Below are 17,059 nucleotides of genomic sequence, written 5' to 3' on the forward strand. Positions count from 1 at the left end.
GAGATGGAGACACTGGAATCCTAGCAGGGAATGCTTGGTGTTTGGTTTCATTGTCTAGAAGCAGCCCAAGACTGCTGCAAATCCCAGCACTTAGAGCATTGTTAAATGGGGCAGGAGCAGCAGCTTTCATGTCCCTAAGAGATGCCTATAGTTAAGGCAGTATTACGTGAGTGTGAAGCTTTGCATATTCAGTAAGCTGGTTCCTTGGGTCCTTGACCCTGGGGTACAGACACCATGTGGACCTAAGATGAACTTAAACACCCACTTTCTCCTGTGAGGCTGTCTCTAGACCTTCACAGTTGTCTTCTGGTCCTTTTCATAGAACCATCCAAGGACACATGAAGAGCTTCTGTCTTCTTTCTTAGACATACTTTGCTAGCATCTATTTTACTCAGCCCATTTGCTTTGACCCAAGAAACCCAGATGCACGTGAGGGTGTGGGGATACCTTTGACTAATGAGTAGGTTTATAGTATTTTCAACTCCCACACAAGATCTACCTGTGGCATATGAGCTATAGGTCATACTGGGGAAAATTAACATGGCTCTCCCAATTGGATGAAGACATGTGGCACATGAAGACAAGGTGGCACATGTTTACAAACAAGGACAGTGACCTGCTTCTCATCAAGATGGGTGTAAGACATCAGGTTCCTCTGTCCCAAATGGCAACAACGGGTCAGAAAACAGCCTCCATCAGGCATTTGCATATGCCTGCAGTAGAACATGCATACCTCTGTAGGGTGCTCCAGTGTGGTATGGATCCTCAGCAAACAAGGTCTAGGTCAGTTTGTGCTTGGGAGGTTAGCTGAGCATGAGAAAATTTACTCATTTTCATCTTGCTGACAGATTTCTCCCCTTTATTCACTTCTGCTCACTCTACTCCAGCTTCTCTCACTCTCCCTGTTTCTCCTGCGGCAGCCTACAGTTGCCCCACAGACATCAACACATTAGTGTGGGATCCTTTTGCACTGTTTTGAAACCATCAAGCCAGGAACCATCTAATCTTTGGCAACAGGATATCTAGGCAGGTGAATATGAATTATAGTTCAGCCAAGACTACATAGTGAGACCCTGTCTTAAGATTTGTCTTCCTCTCTGTCCTGCATGGGTCTCTTTGAGAAGTATACTGCATCTCACCTGCTGAAACAAGAAACTGGGTCAGAAAGGATAATGTTTCCTTAGCCAGTGCTTCCCTTCTCTAACATAAGATGTTTTCATGACTTCCATATTCTCCAAATCAACACACTATAATGTGTAGGGTAAAAAAGGCCAAGGAAAGAGCACCCTGCCCCTGACATGACCCCAGGACCTGGACTTGAAATCTTACCAATTCCTGAACTTGCCCCAGAATCTCCAAAATCCCACCAATCCCAAGCCACCTTGGAAAGCACCCGCTCCCCAAGAAACACTATGTAAGCTCTGTACTATGTTCAGTTTGCTGCTTTTCACTCTGGAGGCAGCCACCCTCTTGGATTTTTCCCTCTCAATAAATCTCTTGAGTGAGATTTGTCGTGCAGTGTTACACTTTTCCCTGGAGCCCAGCTGTAACGACTATCCATGGAGCTTAGCGGAACTGTAAGTATTTCTCTGGGAAAACTTGCCCTAGAGGCAGAGTTGTTACACTTAAGGGGCCTAAGCAGAGCCGCTGCTGTGCTTCCAGTGACTGGTATTCCCTTGTTCCTGACTAATCCATACCTTTCCATCGGAGCCGCAACACATCCATCCAGAAAGGTATCCTGGCAGTCAGGAGCCATGGACTACCACAGAGTCACAAGCGTTGCAGCTCTGAAAGGAAAGGTTTTTCCAACAGACGTGATACAACTCTGTTCCTTTTGGGGGGTGGGGAGTCCGCAGCAAAGCTGTTACAGTGCTGCTCCACTCTGCTCTGCTCCTGTGGGTGGAAAGTATCACACCACACCGCACAAACCTCACACAAGATTTATTTGAAGAAGAAAAAAAAAACAGGAGGCTGGCTATCTTTACTCAGGTAAGAAGCAGCAGCCAACTGCTCAGAATGCTGAACTTATATAAAATTTCTGGGCAGGGGTATTGGTGGGATTTCAAGTCCTGAACTTAGCTCAGAAATTGGTGAGTTTTTAAGTCCTGAGTTTGGGATTCTGTCGTCAGACTCTGGAGCAAACACAGTGATTGTGGGATTGTGTGCTCAGGGATGGATGGGATTTGAAGTCCTTGGCCCTAGTCTCAAGGCCAGGGTGTTCTTTCTCTGGCCCTTTGTTCTCTACAGAGAAGTCTCTATTCCTGAAGGGAATTGTCTTTAGTCGTTTCTGGAACCAACCAATCATTCAGGAGGATCTACCACACAGATTGAGAGCTTTCTCATTTCTGTCTTCAGACATGATATTTTAATGTCTCCTGATACCTGCTGTATATCTCTTATCAACATAGTAAATCCAGTATAACAGGAAGGACAACCGGCAAGCGTTTCTGGGGTTTGCTTACCTGATTTATGTCTCTGAGTGTTTCCATATTGATGAAAATACATTTATTTTTGTGGTAGAGAGACAGAAACCCCAAACATTACTTTAAGTAGAAAATATCCATAATATCCATATTGTCACTTAGATGGAGTTCTGCCTGGTCTGAAGCACTCTGTCTCAAGCAACCTGATGTGAGAATGCCTACTCACTTTAGAATTCCATGTCATCGTAGAACAATGCAACAGCTCTATAGCCCCAGGTGATTCTTAGCAGTCAGGAAGAACACAAGAAAGAAAGTGAACCCTCAGACCTACCATCTTATTTGAGTACTCGAATCTATTTCTGTCTCTCCTTGTCTTCTAACCCAAACCTTTTATCATTATTTTCTGAAGACTTTAGAGCAATGCATTTGCTATTTCACATAAGTCAATTGTTTCTGTTCTCAGAAAGTTTGACTCTCAACACACGTCACTAAAAGACACAGGCTTAACAATCTAACATCTTCCCAGGAATCTTTGCAAATCCCCAGGTCATTTTATTCTTGACTAAACACTGCACTCATTGTAGGCTTCTTGCAAAATTTCTTTACTCATATCACATTTTACACCTAAAACTCAGGGATCATTGCAGAAGAAGGGTGTAAAGTTGGTAAGCACCAATGGAATAGGAAGTTTGCTATGAGATTGTGTCGCTTAGAAATGTCAGGCTACAGCCATGAAGTCTCATCAGCATGACTGCCTAAACAAGACCTAACAACAACAGCACGAGGTTTCAACTCCAGAGAAGATACTACAGCGAATTTTTTATTCAATATAAAATAGTCAGTGCTGAGATCATGCATACATGTAGCACTATATGGACTACGCAGGTTGTATTTATGTATTTGGAAAAATAGATAGATAGATAGATAGATAGATAGATAGATAGATAGGGATGAGTGATAGATGTGGATCAATGATAGATGATATAAATCAACAATGAAAGGAAAAGAGGCCATGAGTTTGAGAGGGAATAAGCAAGATGTATGAAAGTGGTTGGAGGGAGAAAGGGCAAGGGGGATATAATGTAATGATACAATTTTTTAAAGGTATAGAAAAATGTGTGTGTCCATGTGTGTTGTGTATGTTTGTTGAGACCAGAGGTAAACATTGAGTGTCTCCCACAGTTACGTTCTGCCTTATTTTGAAAGTTTCATTTTTGTTTTACATGCTTGTATGAGTGGCTCTATGTATGTATGTGCACCATTTTCATGCCTGGAACCTGCATAAGGCAGAAGTAGATAGACAGGAACTTGGAAACTTCCCTGTATGTTGGGAATCACAGTCAGGTCCTTTGCCAGAGCAATCAATGCTCTTAACCATTTAGCCATCTCTCCATTCCCAGGTTTTCTTCTTTCATCTTTGGCTATTTGTTTACATGATGTATAATTTCTCTAACATATATTGCAAGATGGATATCATACATAATTGCACTCTCATGTGTCCACACACATTCTATCTGTCCATCCATCCGTCTACCTATCATCTGTTGTTGTCTATATGTATAGAGATAAGCATACATTTGTCACACAGATACATATTTTTTATAAACCATCTACATGTGAATTTAGTGTTTACTGTTCTGAGAATGGGACTGAAGAAATAAATTCAAAAGCTTATAATTAGCATGCTGGTGATAATGTCAAGAGAATTTTCCCTTCCTAAATGTAGCTACAACAACTATTAGGAGAAAGGACTGACAGTTTGGAAACACATAGAGACCATTACACTTGTGTTTGCCTGTAACCAGCTTGGGATGATAATAAGACCTAAAATATTTGAAGGATGCAAGAAAACATGGAAAAGAAGACAGGTACTTAGAAGGAGGATGGTTTTGGTAACTGGGTTCAGGGGAGGATCAGGAGGTGACCTTGCTCCTACACATCTGTTGCCTTCTCTTCTTGTATATGTACAGAAAAACAACCATGGAGCCACTGACCCAAAGCATGAGTTCCATTCACAGGACATCAGGAAATGACAGGTAGACTGAATGTAGAAATATACCAATTTTGTGTGTATATTGTATACAGCAAAACATCTAAAATCCTACAGGCGTGTCTTATTTCTGTTGCCCTGTTTCCCAATCACATCTGTAACAAACAACAACAGCAAAAATATTTATAAGGAAGTAGAGGATCCAGATCAAGTATATGTATAGATGAGCCAGTGTACCTGTGAGACTTTTCTTTAAGCTATGCCCACCAAGCAGTACTAGGGTTGATGTTGGTGGAAATAACTCAGGAGGCAGTTGCTTCCAAAGGAGACACCCCTGCCCCGTCTGTGGAGATACAAAAGCAGTTTGCAAATAAAGTCACTGAAATAAATCTTCAATCCAAAGACTGTCATTTGTCATTGTCTGGGGTACCTTTTTCCATAGGAGTGTGAAGAAGTTAGCTGTAATTGTTTCAGGATCAGATCTGTGTAGGCTTCAGTACACACCCCATAAAGAAACAGATGATAGAGGAGAAAGGAATTCCCAGTAACTGCAACCATAGTCTGTAAAATCATTCGAGCAACCACCTCGTTGGCCACTCACCATTTTGTCTGTTTTCTGCCCTCTGAACCTGAGGAGACCGAAAGGGAAGAGTGAAGCATGGGTTTCATGTTCCATCACTCGGAGTCCAGTATTCTCTCTTCACAAGGACTCTCAGTTCAGATATTTCTGCTAATTTTTCTTTTACTAAGAAGCTCCTGAGAGTTAACTCATGAGTTTAGATAGCACTTCTGATGCACACAATCTCTATAGATGAATCACACATCTTCACTCTTCATAATCCATGATATAGGCATGCTTATATCTTACAAAAATGAGAAAAACTAAAACTGAATTGAGACATCAAGTATTTGTAAGTTGCAACTTGTTTAAGGATCAACCAGGCACTCGAAACTGAGGCTTAAGAAAGAACAGAGTGCTACAGCCTCCCTGACAGCTAATTAAGAGGCTTCTTCAAATGAATCAGTTGGATATGCAGGTTTGTCTGTAGACGTTCCTATTATGTTCTAAATTGGTGGCGTGTAATAAATTTTGCTATGGTTTTTTTCTTATAAAAATTTGTGTAATCCAATATAAATTATGACTAAATATTGAGTTATTTTCAATAATTTTATGTGCATGAATGTCGTCTGCCTGTGTATGTGGGCACTGTGTGTATATACCTGATACCCATGGAGTCTAGAAGAATGTACTGGATTCTCTGAAGCTGGTTGTGAGCTACCATGTGAATGCTGGGAACTGAACTCCAGTCTCTGCAAGAGCAGCCACTGTGTTAACTGATGAGCCATCTCTCCAGTTCCAAGAATACTGAGATATTTTAAAGAACGTTCGCAAGGGAAAACAAAAATGTATCTGGCACTTGCTTCATAAGAGGCTATGCGTACTGAAACACTTTATCTTGAGAGTGGCCTGTGATTCACTGGGATTACATTACAAACATGAGTTTTGCTATACCCATCATTTGAATCAACACAAACTATTAACCTCGCCTAGTAAAGAAAGCAGTGCAGGTAAGAAGTAAAGATCTTCACATGGTGGCCTGAAGTAATATGGAATATCTTTTTTTTAATTGATTTTTATTGAGCTCTATATTTTTCTCTGCTCCCCAGTTTACTCAGGAGATCTTGTCTTTTTCTACTTTCTACTTCCCATGTAGATTAGATGTAAGTCTCTCTTAGTGTCCACATTGTTGTCTAAGTTCTCTGGGATTGTGGTTTGTAGGCTGGTTTTCTTTGCTTTATGTTTAAAAACCCCCTATGAGCGAGTACATGTGATAATTGTCTTTCTGTGTCTGGGTTACCTCACTCAAAATAATGTTTTCTAGCTGCATCAGTTTTTCTGCAAAATTCGAGCTGTCATTATTTTCTTAATTGAGTAGAACTGTGAGATTTCTTTTTTTTTAATTTAATCTTATTTTTTTAGTTGTTGCCAAAAAAAAAAAATTTCCACCTCCTCCCCGTTTCCCATTTCCCTCCCCCTCCTCACACACATCGCCCCCCTCCCCCCACTCCCCTATCCCTCTCTCCCTCCCGCCCACTCCATTCCCCCTCCCTCTTGAGAATGAAGAGCAGTCCAGATTCCCTGCCCTGCGGGAGTTCCAAGGTCCTCCTACTTCTATCCAGGACCAGGAAGGTGAGCATCCAAACAGGCTAGGCTCCCACAAAGCCAGTTCATGTATTAGGATCTAAACCTAGTACCATTGTCCTTGGCTTCTCATCAGCCTTCATTGTCCGCCACGTTCAGATAGTCCGGTTTCATCCCATGCTTATTCAGTCCCAGTCACGCTGGCCTTGGTGAGCTCCCAATAGATCAGTTCCACTGTCACAGTGGGTGGGTGCACCCCTCGTGGTCCTGACTTCCTTGCTCATGTTCTCCCTCCTTCTCCTCATTTGGATCTTAAGAGCTCAGTCCGGTGCTCCAATTTGGGTCTCTGTCTCTGTCTCGATCCATCGCCAGATGAAGGTTCTAAGGTTATATGCAAAATATTCATCAGTATGGCTATAGGATAGGGTCATTTCAGGTTCCCTCTTTTCAGTTGCTCAAGGTACTAGCTGGGGACATCTCCCTGGACACCTGCGAGCCCCTCTAGAGTTAAGTCTCTTCCCAACCCTAAGATGGCTCCCTTAATTAGGATATATATTTCTCTGCTCCCGTGTCCACCCTTCCTTTATCCCAATCATCCCATTCCCCTAAGCTCCCCCCCATTCTCCCCTTCTCATGTATCTCACGCCACTGAACCTGATAGAAGAGAAAGTGGGAAGTACTCTACAACATATGGGCACAGGAGATCACTTCCTACGCATATCCCCAGCAGCACAGACATTAAGGACAACATTGAATAAATGGGACCTCCTAAAACTGAGTAGCTTCTGTAAAGCAAAGGACACTGTCACTAAGAGAAAAAGCCGGGCGGTGGTGGCGCACGCCTTTAATCCCAGCACTCGGGAGGCAGAGGCATGCGGATCTCTGTGAGTTCGAGACCAGCCTGGTCTACAAGAGCTAGTTCCAGGACAGGCTCCAAAACCACAGAGAAACCCTGTCTCAAAAAAAAAAAAAAAAAAAAAAAAGAGAGAGAGAGAGAGAGAGAGAAAGGCAACCCACTGACTGGGAGATCTTCACCAACCCTGCAGCAGACAAAGGTCTGATCTCCAAAATATATAAAGAACTCAAGAAACTAGACTTTAAAATGCTAATTAATCCAATTAAAAATTGGGGCACTGAACTGAACAGAGAATTCTCAACAGAAGAAATTCAAATGGCCAAAAGACACTTAAGGTCATGCTCACCCTCCTTGGTGATCAGGGAAATGCAAATTAAAACAACTTTGAAATACCATCTTACACCTGTCAGAATGGCTAAAATCAAAAACACCCATGATAGCCTTTGCTGGAGAGGTTGTGGAGTAAGGGGCACACTCATCCATTGCTGGTAGGAATGCAAACTTGTGCAACCACTTTAGAAATCGGTGTGGCGATTTCTCAGGAAATTCGGGATCAACCTACCCCAAGATCCAGTAATACCACTCTTGGGAATATACACAAGAGATGCCCTATCATATGACAAAAGCATTTGTTCAACTATGTTCATAGCAGCATTATTTGTAATAGCCAGAACCTGGAAACAACCTAGATGCCCTTCAATGGAAGAATGGATGAAGAAAGTGTGGAATATATACATATTAGAGTACTACTCAGTGGTAAAAAACAATGACTTCGCAAATTTTGCATGCAAATGGATGGAAATAGAAAACACTATCCCGAGTGAGGTAACCCAGACCCAAAAAGATGAACATGGGATGTACTCACTCATACTTGGCTTCTAGCCATAAATAAAGGACATTGAGCCTATAATTTGTGATCCTAGAGAAGCTAAATAAGAAGGTGAACCCAAAGAAAAACATATAGTCATCCGCCTGGATATGAGAAGTAGACAAGATTGCGGGGCAAAACCTGGGAACTTGGGGGTGAGGTAGCAAGGGGCTAAGGGGAACTGTGAGATTTCTGACTAGTATAACAGACATAAGCAAACTGGTAAAAGTATAACATGAACATTGAAATAATTGAAATACACATTAGGCTTTCATTAGGTAGTATAACATTTTCACAATTTATTATTTAGAGCAATTATAGGTTCATAGTGAAACTGAACAGGCAATAAGGTTTCCATGTCCCCATGCATTCTTCAGACTCCTGTTCAATTCCTTTAGTAAGAGTGATCTGTTTTACAAAATACAAGGAATTCCATGAACAAGGGCAAACAGCTGATGCTTCTCTGAAGGGTCTTGTTAGGAAGTCAGGATTGCCAGGCATGGTATCATAGGCCTTTAGTCCCAGCACTCAAGAGAAAGAGGCCGGTAGTTCTGCATATCGAGTTAGAGGCCAGCAAGAGCTACATAAGTCTCAAAAAAAAAAAAAAAAGGTGAGGCTGATGGTAACTTTTTATAGCCGGTATTAACAGGAAGAGCTTCATCATAATCAGACAATGGCATTTTCAAGATGGATTCTCTTGATCTCTACACCGAGCACACTCTGACCAGAGTGAGAGTAGCCATTCTCTTCAAGCAGTTCCCATTTCTGTACGGACTAAGTAGATCCTTTTGGTTCATCTCTTCCCAAGCCTGGGAGCTTACAGACATGGCTCTGGGAAACTTGAAAATCAAGGCTAGGATAGTGGGCTGGAGACACAGCAGCAGGCTGCTACTTATGCACCCACAATCACCTTCAGCATCAGCTCTCATTTTTACATAGATTTAATCCCAGCAACCACTGCAGGGAGGAATATATTAAGAGAAAACATCTGGATTTGGAATGTGTCTAGGATTCCATTGCTCTTGCTGCCTGATCCCATTCCCCAGTTTTCTGCTTTTTGTGTGACAACTGCTTTCAGTCTGGCATCTCATTTTCTCATATGACCACTTACCCAGATTCTAGACATAGATCTCTGAACGTGTCCCCCAGACTGCAGCTGGAAATACTCACCCTATTCTTTGTCTTTGCTGAAATGAAGATTTCAGTGCCATGATCTTTTTGCTGTGACACCTGGGGAAGTCACTTCCTGGCATGTATCAGATCTTAATTCATGACGGAGGTCTGTCTTCATTATAATCAGAGCACAGAAGTGTTAGATGATAATCATTCATTAAACAGGAGAATAACATTTTCGTTCCACAAATAACTTTACACTCTTGGTTTCTACACAGTGTGAGGGAACTCTGGTGATTTCATCCTGTTCTTTCTCAAAGGCCCAAATTCAAGGTGAATGTACTGGTTGGCAGTAATCCTGAGGATTTACCTTGTGAGGTTTAGAAACTGACACGACTGTTCTATGGTGTGACTAAGGGGAAGGTTTTATAGTAGATAGATCAATCAATCAGTTGATCAATCGATCGATAGATAGATCTAGATAGACAGATGACAGAATGAGAATGCAACTAGAAGTATCCGACAGATTCTAGAGGAAGAGTCCAGAGTGAAGAGAGAAAGTAGTAAACTTTTCAGACTGGACCTGGCAATAAGAGAAGCAGGAATTGTGGGGAGGGGTATGTGTGTAGGGAGAATAGAGAGAGGAGGGGGGAGACAGAGGAAGGAAGACAGAGCATAGCTGAAATAGTAGGTTTATAAGGGGAATGAGTAGCTGCAGGGAAAGAAGCCTGGGACCTGGGGAAGTTTAGCATAAGTGAAGAAGTGGGGAGCTAGCATGCACATGGACTGTGTGTAACAGGTACTTGTTATACTGAAGGAGCCTGGAGGCAGACATATGCTTTGGTATGCTAACACACAGCACACATAGCCATTTGTCCCTTCCACCTTTTAGAATTTAGGGAAATGGAGTTTTCTTGGGGCCTGTCATCATGTTTTTAGGTTACATGAACAACAGAAATATCTCTATTCAAGTCTTGTGAAGCCTTCTTTGCCCATGACTGGCATGGTTAAGCTGTGCCCATCTCAAGGTATCTTTTCATTAAGTTGCATTAAGAGCCCAACTCAGAGATCCTGCATGGGTTCTCTATCCCCAGAGTTCATTTTCCAAATGTCATCACTAACCCAAACTGTCTGGATCTCTCTCTATTCCCAGAGTCCATTCTCTAAATGTCAGCCCTAAACCAAACCGTCTCTTCTTCATTCCCCCTTGTTCTGGCTCACAGACTGCAATAACAATATTCCCATGACAGCTTCCCTTTGCAGGAGTGTGGGATAAGTTCCAAGGTCACAGCAGCCAGTACGTGTGGGGAAGCAACCTGACCCTGTGATTCCGGTTTCTCATTCTGTGACAACTCCCCAAAGAGACAAAATTAACTTTTATCTGTCAGGGGCAATGGCATTTCAGGCTTAGAATCCAGAAAATGTTTTTGACAAAAGATTTATCCCAGTTGCTAATTACAACTCACTTCTGTCTTCTAAGAGACCTCTGAAGCATGTTAGAATTAGCTGTTTCTTTTTGCTATCCATGAATGCTGAAACAGGGAAACATGGAGTTCAGATTCTCAGGAAAACAAGAACACACATCTTTGTGGATCCCACTGACCTTTTATTAAAATCGAAAATGTGTGTAATTTTCATTGTGCCAACCAAACACTTCTAATGATAAAATAGAAGTAAATTTTATATAAGCCAAGGTTTAATATACATATAATCTCTTTGGCTATTACGACTTTATGTGGAACTTTATTTTATTTTTATTATTTTTTTATTAAAAAAATACCAATCCAAATTCCCATTCCCTCCCCTCCTTCCACTCCCTCCACACATCCTCCCACTCCACCCCCCTCCAATTCTAAGAGAAAGCAAGGCACCCCGCCTTGTGGAAAGTCCAAGGCCCTCGCTACTACATCTAGGCTGAGCAAGGTATACATCCAAAGAGAATAGGATCCCCAAAAGCCAGTATATGCAGTAGAGACAAATCCCAGTGCCAGTGTCAGTGGCCCCTCAGTCTGCCCCAACTGTCAACCACTTTCAGAGGGACTAGTTTGATCCCATGCTTGTTTACTCCCAGACAGGTTGGAGTTGGTGAGCTCCCATTAGCTCAGGCAAATTGTCTCAGTGGGTGAACCCCTCATGGTCTTGACCTCCTTGCTCATACTCTCACTCCTTCCACTCCTCAACTGGACCTTGGGAGTTCAGTCCAGTGCTTCGATGTGGTTCTCTTCCTCTGTTTCCATCTGTTGTTGGACGAAGGTTCTATGGTGACATTTAAGATAATCATCAGTCTGACTACAGGGCAAGGCCAGTTCCTCTCTTGCTTAGGGTCTTAGCTGGGGTCATCCTTGTGGATTCCTGGGAATTTTTCTAGAGCCATGTTTCTTGCTTACCTCATAATGGCTCCCTCACTCAAAATATCTCTTTCCTTGCTCTCATAGCTGTCCTTTTCCAACAACCTTTTTTTCTTATTTTAATTAAAATCAAATTATATACCTTTCCTTTCTTTCCCCAGCCCCTTTACTTAAACCTGTATCATCTTAATTATTAAGACAAAGCCACATTTGCATTCTAAAGAGATAAATGTGATTATTTCACATAACTAATTACATCTTAGTATGTTTGGTACTTCAGAACATGGGAAACCTAAGTGTATTTTGAAATGAATTCATGATATCTAATATAATGGGGGCTATGTTTCAACATGTAGGATATGGATATAAGCAATTCTAGACTAAGAATGTGTGTTTATGCTAGAATATTAAAATGTATGTGTGAAGTTTTCTGTGTAATGAGGCTGAGGCAGACTGGGACTTTCTAAGGCAAATGTTTACTACAGATCAGATACTAGCTACTGTCTTGGTAAGTTTTCTTTCTTTTTTTCTCTTTTTTAAGGCAAGAAAAGTGCTTCAGTGGTTAAGAGCACTGGCTGCTCTTACATAGGGCCTGGGTTTGGGTCTCAGCACCCACATAGCTGCTAACAACCATCTGTGACACCATTTTGAGGGAATCTGGTGTCTTCTGGTCTTGCACGTGTGGTGTATATGCACACACACAAGCAAAACTCATATACAAAAGTAAAACAAATCCAATTTATTTTCATGATTTAGGTATTTTGTAGAGGTCTATCACCTCCTCGCTCAGCATGTTTTGTGCTTTTTTATTTTCACATCTGTTAGAAGTAAGATTATGCTTCTGTTTTTGTTGTTATTGTTTCCACGAGTTAACCAAATATTTTTCAGGAAACTGTCTGTCATGGGCGGTATTCATTTCTATCAGTCACAGATTCTTTTTCATTTACCTACTTGGGCTTTGAATGGAAGATATTTCTCCTCTTCATATGCATTTATTTGAAAACTTTACATTTGAGCACAATCCTATAGAATAAAATCCCACCCACCCCCCCATGGATAGTAGAACACAGTATAGATATAAAGAGGGAATTATGAGAAGGCAGGCTTCAGTGAGGAGAGATATTAGAGTGCAGGGCAGAGGATGGGGGACAGGGAATGATAGCATTAAAGATATTTGAAAAGACATTTAGAAACTTATTTTATTGACTTCTTCCTCCTCCTCCTCCTCCTCTTCTTCTTCTTTTCTTCTTCTTCTTTTTCTTTCTCCTCCCCCCCCATCTGTGTGTGTGTGTGTGTGTGTGTGTGTGTGTGTGTGTGTGTGTGTGTTTAGATATAAGAATTTAACTGTGGGGGGCTGGAGAGATGGCTCAGCGGTTAAGAGCATTGCCTGCTCTTCCAAAGGTCCTGAGTTCAATTCCCAGCAACCACATGGTGGCTCACAACCATCTGTAATGAGGTCTGGTGCCCTCTTCTGGCCTTCAGGCATACACGCAGAAAGAATACTATATACATAATAAATAAATAAATAAATAATTATTTTTAAAAAAAGAATTTAACTGTGGTTAACCTACACAAAGGAATTATGCTTCTTTTAGAAGCACAGTGTCAGGGGCAGGGTACTTTTCCTTAAATTGTTGGTCAGAAGTGTTTTGGACACTGTTCAAACAATATAGGTTCAAATTGCTCATGGTTGCCCACCGGAACTTGATGTTTAGACTGAATTCCAGAAGATACTATAAACACTGGTTACAGGTCATGGAGAAATCAAGTTGGTAGTGAGTGAAGCTCCTTTTCTGATGACTAGCTTTCTTTTTCTTTTTTTATTGATTTATATTGAACTCTATATTTTTCTCTGCTCCCCTCCCTGCATCTCCTCTCCTCCCTTTAGCCCTCTCCCCAAGGTCCCCATGCTCCCATTTTACTCAGGAGATCTTGTCTTTTTCTACTTCCCATGTAGATTAGATCTATGTATGTCTCTCTTACGGTCCTCATTGTTGTCTAAGTTCTCTGGACTATACAGCAGGAAAAAAAAAGACATCTTGAATTTTGCAGGAAAATGGATGGAGCTAAAAATCACTATTTTGAGTGAAGTAATCCAGATACAGAAAGACAATTATCACATGTACTCACTCATAAGTGGTTTTTAAACATAAAGCAAATAAAATCAGCCTACAAATCATAATTCCAGAGAACTTAGACTAGCTTTCATAGTACTGGATGGTGCTATTCAAGCTGCTGGAAGAGAAAAGCCAGTTACAGTCTTACCTAGATATGACCCTTGTGGGCTATAAGAATGATTACTGTGGCAAGATATGTCCATAGGCACAATAGTAGCACAACTGTTACAGGGCTAACCAATTTCTTGAGTATAAGCCCTGCTTTGTGAGGAAAAATGCTTGCCTGGTTCCTTAAGTTTAACCAAGAACACACACCCCAGAGGTAAAATTGCTGTTATTATCCTGCTACATGGATACAGTATGAAACTACCCTTTAAAGTCATATCTCTCTACCCATAGATGAGTGCAGCTCTCAGACCACATGACTTGATATGGTATGTTTTGTTGATAGCAATGGGAAACCTGCCCTTTCGTGAACAGAACCTGAGGAGGAGTGAATTGGGAGATGGGAACAAAGGGGGAATGGAGGGAGGGACTGAGAGGAGGGAGAGGAAATCACAGCTGGAGTGTAAAAAGAGAGACAGGGGGGTGGGGGTTCTTTAACCAATGGATGACAATTAATTCAGAAATACCCAGCTTATCCACATGTAGAGATAAGTGTCAGTAGAGTGCTCTGAGAAAATGGGTATCTTACTACCTTTTTCCAAGTCTTAGGGACTATTGAGGAAGAGGGAACAGAACAATTGTAAGAACCAGAAGGTGAGGTGGGATCCAAATGAAATGTCCTGTGCAGAAAACTACAGCTGCTGTGTGTTTGCACAGGACTCACGTAAGATCAAGCCAGATAGCATTCTGGTATGGAGGTTCCCCGACTGTGGAAATACTGGCAGATGGTGGCTTCTGGGGGATGGAGATTCGCTTTTCTTTACAAGGGTGGCCACTGTTAGATCTGTGAGTATAGGGCCAGCACAAATTGGACTCAGTTGGCTTTTAAAAATAAAGGGATAAGAGAAATGGTGAATAGAACTGGGGAGCATTAGGGGGAGTAGTAGTGGGAAAATATAACCAAAATTCATTGTATAAAATTCTCAAACAGCTAGCAAAATATTATATTAAAGATTTACCCCTCATTTGTCTTGTGATTTTATTATTTTCATTTTTTACCATTCTATGTGATCATTCTACTTCATGGGGATCAATATATGGTGTAAATTTGGAAGTATTCCACATATTGTCAGACTCTGCTTTTCCTTCAGCATACACAGTAACATAAATTCTAGAATACTGTCTTGCCTAAAATCCCCCTTTGCCTGGAGATCTCTGAAAAGAGCTGCTCAGACATCTACTTATGTGGTGTGGTACTGTTTACCCAGAGTACGAACCATTGGACATGGCCTGCTACTGTGTACAGGGGAAGGATAATGACCTACTACATCTGGGTCAACACATATATGACTACCTGAATCACAAATCAGATAATAAACTCTGCTTTAAGTTCATGTGAGCAACTGCCCTGCTGTGTCGCGGAAACACTTCCTTATAGTCATCCATCATCTTAGTCATTACCAACATATAATGCAAACTCACTCTGAATGCAACACTAATATAAATTGAAAGGTATACATTGATGTGTTAGGAGGAAATGAAGGAGAACCCCTTACAACAGGAAAGGATGTTCAATAAAGCAAATGTTGACTTACAATGGAACATGTTCTATGGTGTTTTGTTAAAGGCATTTCCAGGGTGGAAATCATGATGTTCTCTTTCAGGCTTGCTTGGCTCTACATCTGAAATCCAAATGGGCATAAATCTGTGATCCTTGATGTGCAGCTGCACTTACATGCTGAGAAATCCACACCGATAACATCATGCACTTTGGAAAACACACGCAACAAACACCCTCTGATTTGAAAACAATCATAGGCTCCATTTCTCTTTTCAAAACCAAATGCCTGATTCTGAGTACTTTATGGGAAAGCTAGGAGGGCATGTTCAAATCCATGTTTCAATAATGGCAAAAATCAGTGGAGCTCATAGAGTACGTAGAGATCAAAAGAACAATGAAACCCCAAAATTTGTTTTTCAACAATTCATTATTGTGAAAACTTAGGCAAACCAGGGGACCAATGTTAACCCCATCCAAAGGCTATCATCTCAGGACATAGGCATCTTTTTCTACTGTTTGCCTCCTAAAAGCTGCCCAAAACCAGTATTTTTATTCTGGTGACAAAAGTTTTAACAAATGGAACTTTCTGGAAAAACTCAAATCATATCTCAGCCACAACACAGGAGATTCAATAGAATAGCATTAGAATAATTTTATATTTATGAGGTTGAATTCTATAACCAATATTAAAAGTATTGAAGAAATTAAAGCACATGGAATTTTAAAAGCCAAATGTAAAAGTAAAAAGTGAGAAGCCAATCTGTGCTGTGAGATGTCACAGTAGTTAAATCTCAGTTTGGTTATGGAAGGCAGATAGTGATGCCTTTTGACACTGACGTATTCATTTTCAATGTAGGAGCTGCATGCAGAGATGAGTTCAGGCAGGGGGTTGTATTGATCAAGGCATGTCTGACTTAGTCATGGAGGTTTTTAAATTGTCAGTGCTTATCAAATGCATCTACCATTTCATGGAAAACATCAGACCCATTGATTGCAATTGTTGAGCTGAAATACTCTGTGACTCAGTTTGCATGACTGGCAAAGGACCAGAGTTCAATTTCCAGTAACCATGTGGAAGCTGACCAAACTGTCAGAGGACCAAACTTCCTCTACTGGACTCCTCAGACACCAGACATAAATGTGGCGTGCAGATACACATACAGACAAAACAGCCATGCACATAAAATATGAACTATTTTTAATATACTTTGTCATGGTTATAATTAGTTCTCTTTTAAAGTATAAAATCACATTTTCATTTTTCTTTGAAATGTATATATGTTACGCTTGATTTTTACATATTATTTCTGAATGGAAAATATACATGATCTGAGTGAATACATGTTCATGTGTTCATGCACAAAAGTATACACAAAAGTATGCACAAAATATTCACATACATATATATCTGACATAAAAGTTTCTTTGCAGAACACAACCACTCATAGATGTTAAGTATGCTTATATTGTGATTAAAATTCTGTAGATTTGACTAAGAACAAATGAGGATTCTTTAAACTTTATTCACATATTTA

Source organism: Microtus oregoni, unplaced genomic scaffold (assembly GCF_018167655.1).
Source record: "Microtus oregoni isolate MIOR12 unplaced genomic scaffold, Mior012 000006F_ref0000085, whole genome shotgun sequence".
Classification (NCBI taxonomy): domain Eukaryota; kingdom Metazoa; phylum Chordata; class Mammalia; order Rodentia; family Cricetidae; genus Microtus; species Microtus oregoni.